At 43.0% G+C, this 14,624-nt stretch overlaps 1 protein-coding gene across 1 annotated transcript in view; it reads right to left on the reverse strand.

The window, feature by feature from the left end:
- KLHL32 (kelch like family member 32) overlaps window positions 1-14,624 on the reverse strand; it is a 275,399-nt gene that overhangs the window by 221,333 nt on the left and 39,442 nt on the right. The window lies entirely within an intron of this gene.

Below are 14,624 nucleotides of genomic sequence, written 5' to 3' on the forward strand. Positions count from 1 at the left end.
AAAATTCACTGTAACCCCCTGTAGCTGCCCTCCCAGCACCGCTGCCACCTGCCCCACCCCTGCCCACCCTGAGCAAAACCCTGGCTCAGCCCCTGCCAGAAAAAGGCTGGTGAAGCCCCCAGCCCCAGCCCACAGTGGGCAGCCCACCCTCACCCCGAGCACAAATCTGGGGAGCACATGCCCCCCATGCCTCTCCTGAGGGTGCACACAGTGGCGGGAGCCACCCCCCACTCCTCTCCCAGGTGAGCCACCCATGGATCCATCCCATGCTCTGCCCAGCTGGGTAGCACCTGCCCCTGCCCCTACCCCAGCCCCACTCCTCCCCTCACTGTGGGAGCCTCAATCTGCACCCCTATGCCCCTTCCCTCCCTCACATCCCTTCCCTCCCTCATGCCCCTTCCCCTCCCCAGACTTACTGGCCAAATGCTGCTGCTGGGCTGCATATCAGCAATTGGATTGGTATCAGCTGACGTGGCTGTTAATAATTGGCCACTGGTATCAGCCAAAAACATTTTTATCAGAGCACCCCTACTAATATCTGGCATTTTCCAAGTGGTGCCTTGAGTCCATCTGGGGGTACCTCAAGTCTAAAAAAGGTTGAGAATCAGTGGTTTAGACAGTTTCCATAATGGCTAACAATTGACAGATTTTGGGGAACAGAAAGTCAAGAAACAAACTGAGCTATAATAAAATATTGAAGCAGCTGCTAAGGCTTTCAACTGAGGCTGAACAATTTATTTTACTCAGAGAGAAGCTGTCAATCCTCGCATACATGCGAGGTGTGGAAGAAGCCAAATTGGGCATCTCGTTCTACTTTTGTGGTCAGTCACACCACCATTTTTAAAGTTTTGGCTATACATCTTCATCCCTACTTTGGTCCTCTTGCACTCAGTAAAGATATACAGGGCTTTCAGGGTGACATACAGTTGATGAACATAGTGTTTTTTCTGTTTTCTTGCATTGCTTTTAATTTTTTTTTCAATCAATAAAAAGAAGCTGTAACTAGTCAAGACTGAGCTGAAGGACATACAGCATGGTCATTTATTCAGAATGTCAGTGTTGGTTCTGACCTCATCAGAGGTGTCACAGAGGTGATATACTTGGTCTAGTGGAAGATTTCTTTTTTCTCCTACTAACTCTAAATACCTGATTTAAATCAGAACCTTCATGTGACCTTAATATGTTTTTAAGAACGTTTCAAGACTTCAAGAGTCTACTGTATGCATTTTCCAGATAGTTCATGCCACATTCTCAAGGTAGCTGCCAGAAGCTCAGAATGAGGGAAGTATAAACTTGCCTCCAGCTGTTTTCTGTCCTACTTTATATCCAGATTCACTCACTTTTTGCTTCTTTTTAATAAGTAAGGAAGACCTTACCTGCTATCCATACTTACTACCTCCCCTGTGTGAAAATTGCAAGTCTCTTTAGAAACAGACATTAATACATTCACTCCCCTCTGAACATAAGATATAATCTATATAACATAGGGCAAAATAATCAGTAACCTATATAGTAACCCTAGAAACAGCATTTGGAGAAAGGTTAATTTTTGGCAAGTTTGAGAGAGGGAATGTGTCAAATTTAAACCTAGATTCCCCATAAGTCAACATATACCCTATACCCCAACTCTCCCCCTACTTTTCTCTGCTTCAGCTATACTCTAAACATTTTCTATTACTCCACTATAAAAATTAAATTAAAAGAACATTAGGAGAGTGCAAAAAGGTGTCAAAAGCCTGGAAAGATATAGGAGAATTCTACCCTTTTGTGTATATCGCATAGAACCCTTTCCTAATTTGGTGCCTGAAAGCTGCTTTTCCAAAGAAAGTATTTGTTGTGTATTTGAGCATCTGTATGCATGTTCTCCACTCTATCAGCAGAGAATGCCTGAATTGCATTATCTTATGTTACCATTTGCTGTTCTGCTTTAGCCATATAATATTGGAAAGTTTTTAGTTGTTGTTAATAAAGATAGCTCCACTGTTCTTCCTTGTGATCTTTTCAGGACAAGAACCCCATAGATACACTAAAGTATTTACAACACTGGGGGGAAAAATAAATTTGTTTAATGGAAATGCATACCAAGGGAAAAAGAACAAAATGAATAACTGGTACTTGATGTATGCGGGGGAGGGGAATAGGAGACAACCACAAAACAATGCAAAAAAGTTCTCAGTACCAATAATGGCAGACAATAAAATCAAACATAATGCATTCCTTTCACCACAAATCATAAGCTTGTACCCTTGTGACAGGTCATCTCCATCTTCATACTACTAGTTACAATCAGGAGGAAAGTGAAGATTGTTATAGAACACCATGAAATAACAACTCATTTTCCCAGGTTCCCAACATAAAAACTTGATGAAACCAACATGAAAAGAACATATAAATAGAATATAAGTGCTGCTGTGTATTACAGGTATCTAATTTTACAGTAAACCTGTGGATTAATACATTACATATATAAAAAAACAAACCAAAACAAAAAATAGCATTTTGGTTGTAAATCAAGCATTCAAAACTAAGGAACTGCCATATTTTGTTAGGCCTGCAACCTTAATTCCACCTCCTTGTGTGCCCATCATATGCATGAGGCTCAAATGCTAAGTATAAGGATATTGGCTCTTTAAGAGAAGCAATCCAGTGCTTCTCATTTTTTTAGAAACAAGGTACCCCATGTTAGACTCAAGGAGCCTTTCCCTAGACTCAAGACACCCATTGGAAAATGCCAGCTCTTAGTTTTCCCTTTTTTGAGGGAATGGAGCAATTTTTCTGTTGCAAGAAACTCAGACCACAACAGATAAAATTTTTTTGTGACAATATGGATTCCTATTTGAAATCTCTGGCCACGTCCAGACAACAGGTGTTGTGTGGTATGTGGTGCCACAGACCTATCTGTGGTACAACATACTGCACACTCAGGTGCTCCCCGCACTGCTACCTTGCAGTTTGTGTGTGTGTAGTGGGGGTTGACCCCAGGAGATCCTAAGGTCAATAAAACCCATGGGGAAAAAAAGGTGATGCATGAGTCGGAAGCGCGTGCCACCCAAAACTGGATCCTGGCCAGCCGGAGCCATGTTCCAGCTATCAGCCAGGCTCCCAGCTGTAGGATCACAACAGCTGCAGCTTCCCTGGCCCCCAGGTAAGGCTGCTGAGGCCAGCACAGCTCCTGGCCCCAGCCTGCCCTACCCGGGGTAACCTGCCATGTGCCAGAGCCCAGTAGCACAGGCGTTCCCTGGGGAAAAGTAGCAGCAGCACAAGGTATGCAAGGGCTCCACATAGTTATATGATAGAGCTGCTTCCCAGTTTTATGCTTCTCCTTTAGTTTATTCTGTTAATAAAAGTCTAACCTGTTCCTTGAAACTGATTTCAGCTTTTCTGCTAAACCCATGAGCAACACACTATGGAAAAAAATCCAGCAACTATGCAATTCAAGAATGCATCAACATTCATACACATGAGGAGGCACACAAATCTGCATTGGCAACTTTGAAAAATTTGTCTTTGCAACCTCAATGTCATGCTTTTAATATTTCTGTATACAGTTTCTAGGGTTTCTGTGGATTTTTTAAAGGGAAAAATGGTAATGCAGAGTTTATCGTGGGCAACAGAAATAATCTTCCCAGCAACATCTGCAGGGTCTTAATCTTGAACCTTCAGTAGTGCATCATAGACTGCCAGCAAATGAACCTTGAGACTAACAACATTAATGGGAAGGCAGAGAAACCAGCTATACCAAAGCATATGTGTTGTGCCTGGGACATAGCTAAGAGAGCCTTCCTTGGCTGTCATTCTCTCTCCAACCTCCAAAATCCTGTGACATTGAGCTGCCTTCTGAGGAAAGAATACTGGCCAGTAGAGCTGTGTACTGAGTTACAAAGACACACAACCAGCATGGTGAAGCCTGATCTACCTCTTTTCCACTTGCTGTTCTGAGACATTCTCAATTTAGCAAGTGTTTACTGATGGAAATAGTACAACTTTTTAATATATTCAAGTCCAACTATTTTGCCAGAGTTATGCTGGCCACACTTTCCTGAAGGATGCCAGAGAGAAATGCTAAACGGTGACTTGTAAGTGAGTTAGAACTCAGTAAATAAACAAGTAAATAAATATAATATCAGCAGTTCTTCACTCAACAAAGGAAATGTCCTTCTTTGTCCAAAGCACTGTCAAATTTGAAGGGCTCACTACAAACAAAGGTGTCCAGGTTTCTCAAATAAAATAGCAGATTCTTTAATAATGGAAAGTATGAAGAGCCTAAATATAGGCTCCATACAAGCTGCTCACCTACAATAATGAAAATGCTAAGTTAGCAAAAGAACAGAGAAAAAAAGTAAAGATCTGTGTGATCTAAAATACTATTGACTTTAACAGTACATTAAAACATCCTTGATTTCTAACAGGAACCACAAACTTTCAATAGATGTTATTGATTACTTTAAAAATCCCACTACAACTACTTTTACTTACAGTGATGTTTGATGCAAGTAAAATGTGAGTGTTTAGAAACTACACCGAATGTCTGAAGTAAACATTCACTTGAGAAATGGAGCTATACTGTATTTACTGGAATATAAAACAACCCAGAATGTATGATGATCCCCCAGTAATTAGATTCTATACTTGGAAAATGTATATATTTGTTAAAATATTCCAGGTACAGAATCTGATTATTTGAGTTTTGCCTTGAATTTGTCCCCCACCCACTGCTACAGTTAGGGAGAGGGGGGGAGGGGCAGAAAGGCAAGACTCGGCCTCAATTCAGCCCTTCAAGGGTAGTGGGGAAGGGGCATGGTTCAGCCACAACCTGGCCCTGCAGAGGGAAAAGGGGGAATGGCCTGGCCCTGCTCCAGCCACAGGGAAAAGGGGAGTGGCCCAACCCAGATGCAACCATGGGAAGAGGGAAAGGAGGTATGGCCTAGCCCTGATCCAGATGTGGGATAAGAGCAGCTTGCCCTGCTTCATGGGGCAAAGCAGGCATGGCTGTCGTGTGGGGCTTGGGGTTTGGAAACCTGGGAGGGGAAAGGGTTTCTGTATTAATGATCACTGCTCCCTCACTGCCAGATTTCCAACTCATGGGAAGCCCCACACTCCAGACAGCTCTGCAGACTTCATTTGGCCCATGGGCTGAAGGTTGAGCACCCTTGTTTTAGGTGACTGTTTACAACTGCATTTGTACTTTCAGACCAAGAAGATTTGATTCTTACTTGAAGATCAGTTTTAGTTTAAATGCAGATTTTCATCACTACTCCACTTATTTTAATAACAGAAGGAAAAAAAAGTGTGCCAATGTTATTGGCAGGCTTGCATTTATTTCACTGGACGCTTAAGAACAGTAAAAGGGACAAACACCCACATTCATTTTAATATTTCTAACAAAATGTCATGTACTTAATTCATAAAGTTTATAGCCTCCTCCTTGGTATTATTTTAAACACCAACAGGTGCTATTCAATGACTGTGCACTGTTCAAGAATGATCTGCATGACCACAAGGTGGCAGGACAATACCTCAAGACTTATGCATATCTCCAGGAGTCAGGATCCTTGAAGCATCTTATTTTCCCCAATCTAAGCAATATTCTACAAATACCCTAATAGAGAATTTGCTCGGATCCTAGTAAAGACAAGATAGTTCAAAGTTTCACACACATTAAATTCTGACCATATATTTGCCTGGTGAAAGTAGAAAGAACATGGCAAAACTAGCCATGGTTTGACTATGGACTGGATAAAAACCACTTAAGGAAAGAGGGTGAGGAAAGGATTACATCGAAATGAGGAATCTGGTGAGACTAGGACTGGAGGTGGGGAGGACAGAGGTACGGGAAGCATATAGACAACTTTATGGATCTCAGAAACATGATCTAGGCTCAAGTATTTATTCAAACATCTTGAAAATTCCCCCAGGATGATTTCACCAATTTGTCCCAATTTTATAAATGCTGTATTAAAACAATTCCTCAATATACACCTAATTCATGGGTGAAAATGTTTTGCTTAACACTTGGTACAGTAATATTAGCTTGAAAACTTTGAGTCAACAACAAGAAGTAAAGGCCTAATGTTTTCAATGTAGAAAAGGGTTTGCTATCTTAGCTGAATACTAAAATAAGGAAATACATGTTGGGGAGGGGGAAAAAACAAAGAGAAAGAGGATGCATCTACACAAGACGCTAACTGCATTGTAGCCTAACACTACTGCACAGCAGTGTCGAGTGGCAAAAAACGTGCTGAGATGCTACTGTGCAGTAGTATTAGGCTACTGCACAGTAGCGTCACCTAAAATGCATTTGCCAGTGCTACTGCACAGTAACTCCAGTTATTGCGCATTTATTTAATACTTGTATAAACTTGCTTATACAAGTACTAAATAAATGTGCAATAGGAGGTAGTCTGAATCAAGGAGACAGAAAGTGGCTCAGAGAGGGAGACAGCAGATCAGATAAGCGTACTTCCCACTATTGCCTGGAAGGTAATCCAGGATTCCTGAGTCTCACCATTCCCCTGAAGTCAGCAAGTATCTGAATCCCACTAGCAAAGCACCTCATACTCCCTCTAGTGCTGGTACACAAATAGGATAACAACCTACTATTGCTACCAGTCACTGTTAGTTCTGGCAGAGAGCTGAGCAGTGCATTTAAAAGAACCAACCATGCTTCTGCCCCAGATGGATGTCAGTGGGATGCTTCATGATGGTGTTTCTGGTTTTAGCAATTTGGCCTTTTAAAAAACATAGCAAGTCTCCCTCTCTCTCTCTCTCTCTCTCTCTCTCTCTCTCTCTCTCTCTCTCTCTCACACACACACACACACACACACACACACACACACACACACAGAGGGGGGGGGAGAGAGAGAGAGAGAGAGAGAGAGAGAGCGCGCCAGAAAACTATTACTTGTTTTATTGTCAAATAAGACATGCAGCATGTTTTAGGGAGGCAGAATGAAGAAAAAAAGATTTTTTCAGAGTCATGGCTGACCTGATGAGGCAAAAGCAACATTTTAAGCCCTTTCAAGACACTGCAAAATTGGCTGCGGCTTTGGGCTACTCAGACAAAAGCTACTGCCAATTTGGCAGTGGTTGTAAAAGGTTAAAACTAACTATTATGTGTACTTTGTTCCTCCCTCTCTGGCTAGGAAAGGACAGCCCTGGTTGACACTGGATTTATGACCTAGATACCTTGTTCTGGGTGGACCCAAACCCTCAGACCAACCATGAACTTTCCATTCAATAACAGGCAAATTTTATTGATACATAGTGATAACAGAAAAGAATAATGCAAGTAATTATATATATCTACTAATCCTAAGGCTGTCATCAAAGCCAAGGAACGTCTGGCTAGTACACAAGCTTCACTCTGAGGTTCTCTCTTGAATGTCAGATGTCAGCAGCTTGGAGGTTGGAAGCTGAGGCCCACTCTCCCCCCGACTCAAGGGGTGGATGAGATGGGCTGGTGGTATGCCCTCTGTCCACAGTGCCTCAGGTTCCCCTCTCGGGGACCCTTCTTGGAGATGGGGACCTCTTGTTGTTGTAAAATCTCTGCTTTTGTATTCTTTTTCCTTCCTGATGACTTTTCATCCATGGCTATTGCTGATTGGTCTTTCTGTGGTTGTCATACTGTCCATGTACTATCCTGTCAACACATTTCTTCTTTTCACAAGCACACATCCTAATTTCAGCTTTCTGGACCATCTCCTAATTTGGTCTGTTCCCCCAAAACCAGAAAACTCAGGCTCTTATGAGCTGGTGCCACCTTAACTCATGTTATGGAACAGTGTAGTATATGCCCACAATTTTCCAGGCTATGTGTATATCTGTTGGCCTTGTTATGTTAGATACCCTGTCTGCCTTACAGCCTGTAGAAACTGTGTGACCATGTGACCAGGCCTTAGAAATCAATTAACCCTTGCTGCTGCCCTGGACTATTGTTCTAATGCATATATATATTACCTATAAGCCAACTCCCAAAAAGCAAACCTCTAAATACATTTTCTAGCCATGAGTAGCCATTGCAGTGTCTACATGCTTCAATTCCAGCACAGAAATCATCTTCCCCATTGTAGATGCATATCCTAATTTTGGAGGGCTGAAAAGGATGTGCATGGTATGAAAGTAAATATGATATTAGAGTTATAAAGTCAGACATTCAAGAGTGAGGAAATACCAAAATTAAGGTCAGCTGAGATTTTTTTTCCATGGGAAAGGCACAAGCAATCTTAATTCTGGCATTTCCTAACTCCTGAATGCTTAACTTTACAACCTTAACCTGAAGTGTTGACAGCTTTTTTGTGAGTAGGTGGATGTGCAAAACTGAAGTGAAGCTCCTTACTCAGAATAATTCCCAATGGCCTGCTTACCAGGCCTTCAAAGGGACAATATCACATAAGTGTCATTCTGGATTACACATCCTACAATAATAATGTCACTTTATGTTAAGATACAAAGCTGTTTAAAAGGAATCTGGTATATTAAAAAAAACTGTACAGGAAAGACTCCTACTTCATTGGACAGATTATATTCTAAAGAAAAGCTGCCTATTGATCTATAGAGTAAACAGCTCAAAAGCATTTCTCTTTAACCATTTTTCAGTCAAGCAGCAGTCTATGCTTCCCAATTAGTTTTTAGTGTGATGTAACCTAGTAGGAATAGGTAAAAACACAACCTAGAGATTGGATCCAATAATTACTTATTTTTTGGTGTGGGTTTAGGAAGGGTAGATGATGTTTACTTCAGGATACCTCTAACAGCATTATATTTATTGTGCCAATTATGGTAAACTGCTTAAAACTGTAATACAATTTTAAATCTACCGTATTTACACAAATCCAAGGTGACTTTGAATTTAAGATGACCCCCGAATAATTAGATTCTAGACATGGAATATTATATATTTGTTATAATTTTCCATGTCCAGAATCTAATTATTGGAGGGTGATCTTAAATTTGCTTCCCTCAACACTGCAGTGGAGAAGCATGCAGTAGGGGGAAATCAGCAGTGCGGTGGGGGGGGGCAAGCAGCAGGGGAGTCAAGTGGCCCCTAACCACTTGTCCTCCCCACCACTTGCTCCCCTACTGCCTGCTCCCTCTTTTGCCCCTGCTTACCTCCACAGCAGCTCCATCTCCAATCTCACTCTGGCTCAGGGCATGGAGTACATGGTCACTGCCCAAACAGGCAGCAGCAGTTGCAGCAGTGACAGCTCTGGCCCCAGCCCCAGCCCCAGCCCCAGCCCCAAAGGCAGGTAGCATGGTGAGGTGTGGGGGAGAGGCAGGGACTGTGGCTGTGGCTATGGCTCCAACCCTGAGCCAGGGGCAGGGCTGGAGCTGAAGCTGGAGCCACAGCAGCTGCCTGTCCCTTCCCACTTTTACCTGAGTTCAAGAAAAGGGGCTTTTTTCCCCCTCTCATGTTGAATTAAGAAAAAAACCTCATCTTGGATTCAAGTAAATGTGGAAAAATATGTTTAATTTGTTTTAACTTTCTGGTAACATTTACAGTAGCATTTTTTGGAAGTTTATTTTCCAAACACATAACATGTCAGCCATTTACTGCTGAAAGGATCAATATAATCTGCATGTGATTCTGTGACTCTGGAACTACATCTGATTTCTGGACCATTCCCTCATTCTTACAGGAAGTGCTATACACACACACACACACACACACACACACAAAAAATTCATTTGTATATTTTAATATATGTACCCATTCCATCAGAGTGGCAATAACAACCTCTTTTCTAAAGAAATTCTATGCCTATACTATGAAGAAAGCCATATGGTCTTCGGCGAGGATCATTCCTCTCACCCTTGGTGCCGAACTGCAACTGTCAATCTGTCTGAACAAAACAAAGCATGTTATATATGTCACTTTCTTAACACAGTTGGTAACAACCACTCAGCCAACAAGCAAAACTGGTTTCTAGGATATGCAAAAACCTGAGTTTAAAAAGTCAGCCACCACAGCCCCACAGCATTTGCTGTTCTCTAAATCTTTTTTTTTTTTTTAGGACTGGCAATCTACCTGAAATACAATCATTTTTATTCTATGTATTTTTAGGCATCCAAAAGCATCAGTCAAAAACTGCTGTAAGCACCATGACTATGGGCTAACCAGGCATTAAGACTATGTTATTCTGGTAAGACATTGATTTCCCTATCAATAATCTGCTGTGTTCTGTCATCCTTTTGTTTGCATGGGAGTCTCTCCTTCATTTTACAGTGCCTTCTGCAGAACAGTAATGCTTTTGTTGTTTGGAAAATTTAACTTTAATCTGTATCAACTTTATTAATTGTTTGACATACGTGGTTTACTTCTTCCAATAGTTATTTATTGCTATAATGCATTTGCATGATAATCGCTTACAGGAACATTCTGCATGCTGCTGGCTCAAACTACAGGAGAATACAAGAAGCAAGAAGCAGACAAGGTGAATGTGGATTCTACACCTCCTTTTATACCCCAAAACAAAGCTCTATCACAGCTCTCTCCTTTCCCTGCAGAAAATCAGAAAAAAAGGCTACGGGTGGACAGAGAAAGACAAGTACTAAACTGCTGCAGAGCTTTTTCATGCACAGCAGTACACATGTAGATGCTGACCCAGCTGACTGGGACTGCCTGCCAGCTAGCCCCATGCTGGAGCACCCTCATGTCCCAGTCAGCCCCTCTATAGCATGGTAAGCTGGGTCAAAGCAGCCCTGGACTGGCAGGCTGCCAGCCATCTCCGTGCCAGCTGGGGCTGCTCTGACTTGGCTCAAAATGCTGCAGTCCTGAGAGCATGTGTAACGAAGCTATACACCTGAGTTTATTGCTGCACGTTAATGTGCATGTGTAGACGTACCCTATTAGCATAGGAGAACAGCTCCCTCAGTACACTTCTACTTCAACCCTTATGAACTACTTGTAGATGACCTCCCATATCTGAAACATATAGCTAAGCTAGCCTATGTTTTTTTACATTATTCTTGAATTGAGCATAAGAGATGGAAGTTCCTCCTTTCCCCAGGAACTCATCCAGTCCTTTCACTTAGGCTTTGGGAAAGCTAAATTCACTCTTAACTGTGCTGTCTGAATAATAGTTACTAGTTCCATTTTCTGTCATTCATCATACAAAATATCTTATTATAACTAGCCAGAAACAAGAATAAATAGATAGCCAGAAAGTCTTCTGTGCTATTCATTGTCTAATACAACATCAGTGCTGTTGATGAAAACAGTCACTAACTTGACAGTAGGAAGATATTACAAGTAAAATTTAAAAAGGAAACATATAGGTTACATTTTAGGATAGCCATCTGAGAGCCCTTATGATACATATTATATGGTGCACATTTCTGCCAACTGGCTTTAAGAAACTTTAGTTTGGTACAATTCATTATTACAAACCGTAACATCATTTTAATCTTCCTTGATTCTTTTTCTGAGAACAGATTTCAACTCCTATTTCAAGAGCAAAACTTCAATATGCTTTACAGTTGGCTCACTCAGCCAAGGCCCAGAATTAAATACTTATTATGTATTAAAAGGCTATTAATAAAAAAAGAGATTTAAGAAGGGGGAGACTGAATGGCTCAAGGAATTGATAATGGGATGTGGACTTTCTTCTAACCTACACAAACATGACTCACATTAGCAGCTGACACATCTGACAGGCTCAGGAGAAAGGCAAATAAATAATATGCCCAATAAATAGGTCTGAAAACTGAATCATACTTAGGATGTCCTCTCAATATTAAGGTTTGATGCATAAGATGTCAGATAATTCTCCACTACTTTGTATCTTTACAATTTCTTTGCACCAGTGAAAAGTACAGGGTAGGGGGTGAGACTGGAGAAGCCAGATTGGTACCTTTTTTACACTAACCCTGCATTCCCTTGGACAACACAAATCTGTTACATTTACAAATGTTGAAACCACTGTGAACACTGATGTGCAATAATAAGATAATGTTTACTTTTTTCTAAATAAAGGCTTGTAAGAAATATGAAGAATGCTTAACTAATAACAAAACAATCATTTTGTTCCAATTCTTTTTTTTCCAAATTACATCCACAGACTAGTGTGGATATAATTCACAAAAACCAGAGTGGCAAGTGCAAAAATTCATTTCATCCATGTTTTAACATAATATCATACAATTTTTTTTTGCTTCACGGCCCAGTTATTAGATAGTTTTGGGCAGTGCCCACACTGCTAGGTGCAGCATATATACAAAAAAAGATCAGGACTGGAGACCTTAAACCTTAACAAGGAGGAGGGCAGGGGAAGAGGAGGAAGGAAGGGAGCAAGGAAGATGAAAATGATGGACAGAGCAAGGTGACTAAGTAGTCACTTGGCCACATTCAAATAATACAGAAAACATGTTTGGTGGGAAATGTCGTAGCTATTTGTGTTCTGACTTTGAACCCTATTCAAAGGGGCACAGGCAGACAAAACTACTTCTCAGCATATACACTTGATCTGAGCCTTCCAGAGGCTGAGAATTACACCTAATTAGAGTCCTTCTGAATATCCACACCACACCAATACAAAGCAAAAGGTGAGTCTGTGACAATATTAATATAGCATTATAACTCTTGCTATGAAGGCTATAACAAAATAGTGTGAAAGGAATAATTTCTTCAGAGCATTGGAATGAAAATACTTAGCTCTCTGGGAGGTGAAATCTGTGTACCCAACCATAAGTTGAATATTGTGCAATATTAATATTTCCAAACTCTAGGATCATTTATTCCTAAGAATATCATTCTTTGATTACAAGCAGCAAAGTGAAGACAGATTATATTGGTTCTAAAAGAATGAATGTTTGCTATAGCCACTCTTATTTACATGATTTAAAAGTACCAAAGTCATTTTCTAAATTGGAAACGTAACTTTATTTTTACATTGAACAATGATGATCAACAATAATACCTCCCTACTGGGGCTAGGTACAGACATTCAAAAAGCCAGAGGTTGAATCAATTCAGTCTTTGCGGGTTAGTCTAAACTGCGTAGCTTGAACTGAGAAGCAAGTGAACAGACATTCACTTTCAATTCCAGAAAGGAAAGCCACATTCTTGCAGTGGCTCAGGCCAGAAGCTGGGAAGTGCTAGAGCCCTCCTCCCAGCCTCCCAGCCACTCCCAAAGGGAAGGGAGGAAGCTTCAAAGCTTTTCCCCCCTCCTTGCTTGAGTGGAGGGAGTGTGGCCAAACAATAGCCAGAACACTTTAAAACAGGGGTGAGCAAAAGCTTCTGGCCTAGCGACTCTTTGGCTGTTCCCTAGCCCTCCCTCCATCTGAATGGAAACTCAGATAAGATCAGATGGAGGGAGGGGAGAAAGCACTGCAATCAGCTCACATCACAGGACCTGGGCTGGATCCATGCTGTACCACATGCCATGGAGTCTCTGGGGCCCGGCAAAGAACGAGAGTGCGGGGGGGGGGGCAGAAACTGTTGCAATCAACCCACGCTGCAGGGCCTGCACCAGGCTGGGCTGGTTCCATACTGTACCATGTGGTAGGGAACTAGCCTGTCCAAGAGGGAGCGGGTGGCAGAAACCACTGCAATTAACCTACACCGCGGGGCCTGGGCTAGGCCAGGCTGGCTCCATACCATGCCTGGCAGTAAAAGCCACGCAGCCGGAAACCACGTGGTGTTCATCAAGGTGGGCTGGAGCCAGAATGATGGGCAAGTGGGGGGGGGCCGGAAGCAGTGGCAGCAGGTAGGAAACAGTGGCAGCAATGGCCGGCAGGCATGCAGGAGGGAAAGTAGGGAAGCGGCAGAGGAAGGGCAGCAGTGGCAGTGGAGGAAATGACAGCGTTGGGAAAGTGGTAGCAGTGGCAAGCAGGAGTGTGAGCGGGGCCCATGCCAGTGCCCCAGAGCCAGTGGGCATCCAGGGTGGGGCAGCAGGACCACAGAGCCTGGATGCAGGGTCTGCCTGGCTCTACCGTATGAAGCTCACACACAGTCCACCCAACCCACGTGCCTCTGGGAAGAGGCCCGTGCAATGGAGCCGGCAGTCCGGCCACACTCACAGGTCATGAGAAACAGGGGGGAGCTCTGTGCTGTGGAGCTGGGTTGCCTCCAACACTCTTCCTGTCTCTGCAGCCAAGCCCCATGACCTGCACTGTTAGCTTCATCAAACAGGGGCCAGTGGGGCTGGCCCCCCATACTGCCACCTCCAGCCTGAGACTAGGGTGGGAGCAGGGGAAGCTGTGCACTATGGGACTGGACAGGGTTATCTCCACTCCCTGCCACCACATGCAGCTCCAGAGATTGGCACACCCCAGGGACTCTGAGGACCCTCCTCCCCTGCCCCCCCATGAACATGCTCCCACATCCTCCCACACACTCCCACTCCACCCAACATACCCCCACCCCAACCACATACCCCATACCCACACCCATCCACCTGCCTCAGCATGTAAGCCCTGGGTGGAGCATGGCCATGCTCCTCCAGGGAGGAGAGATGAAGGAAAACCTGGCGGGGGCTGCCCTCTCCCCTGGCTCAAGCATACAGCAAGGGGCAGAAGCGTGGCAGCCTCTCCCATGCAGACCCGCCAAGGTCCTGTGTACCCATGGAGGGGGTTTAAACCTCCCTTCCCCCACTTCAGCAAAAACCTAGCAGGGGCTGCCCCCCCCC

Source organism: Gavialis gangeticus, unplaced genomic scaffold, assembly GCF_001723915.1.
Source record: "Gavialis gangeticus isolate Ggan-Ray unplaced genomic scaffold, GavGan_comp1, whole genome shotgun sequence".
NCBI classification, from domain to species: domain Eukaryota; kingdom Metazoa; phylum Chordata; order Crocodylia; family Gavialidae; genus Gavialis; species Gavialis gangeticus.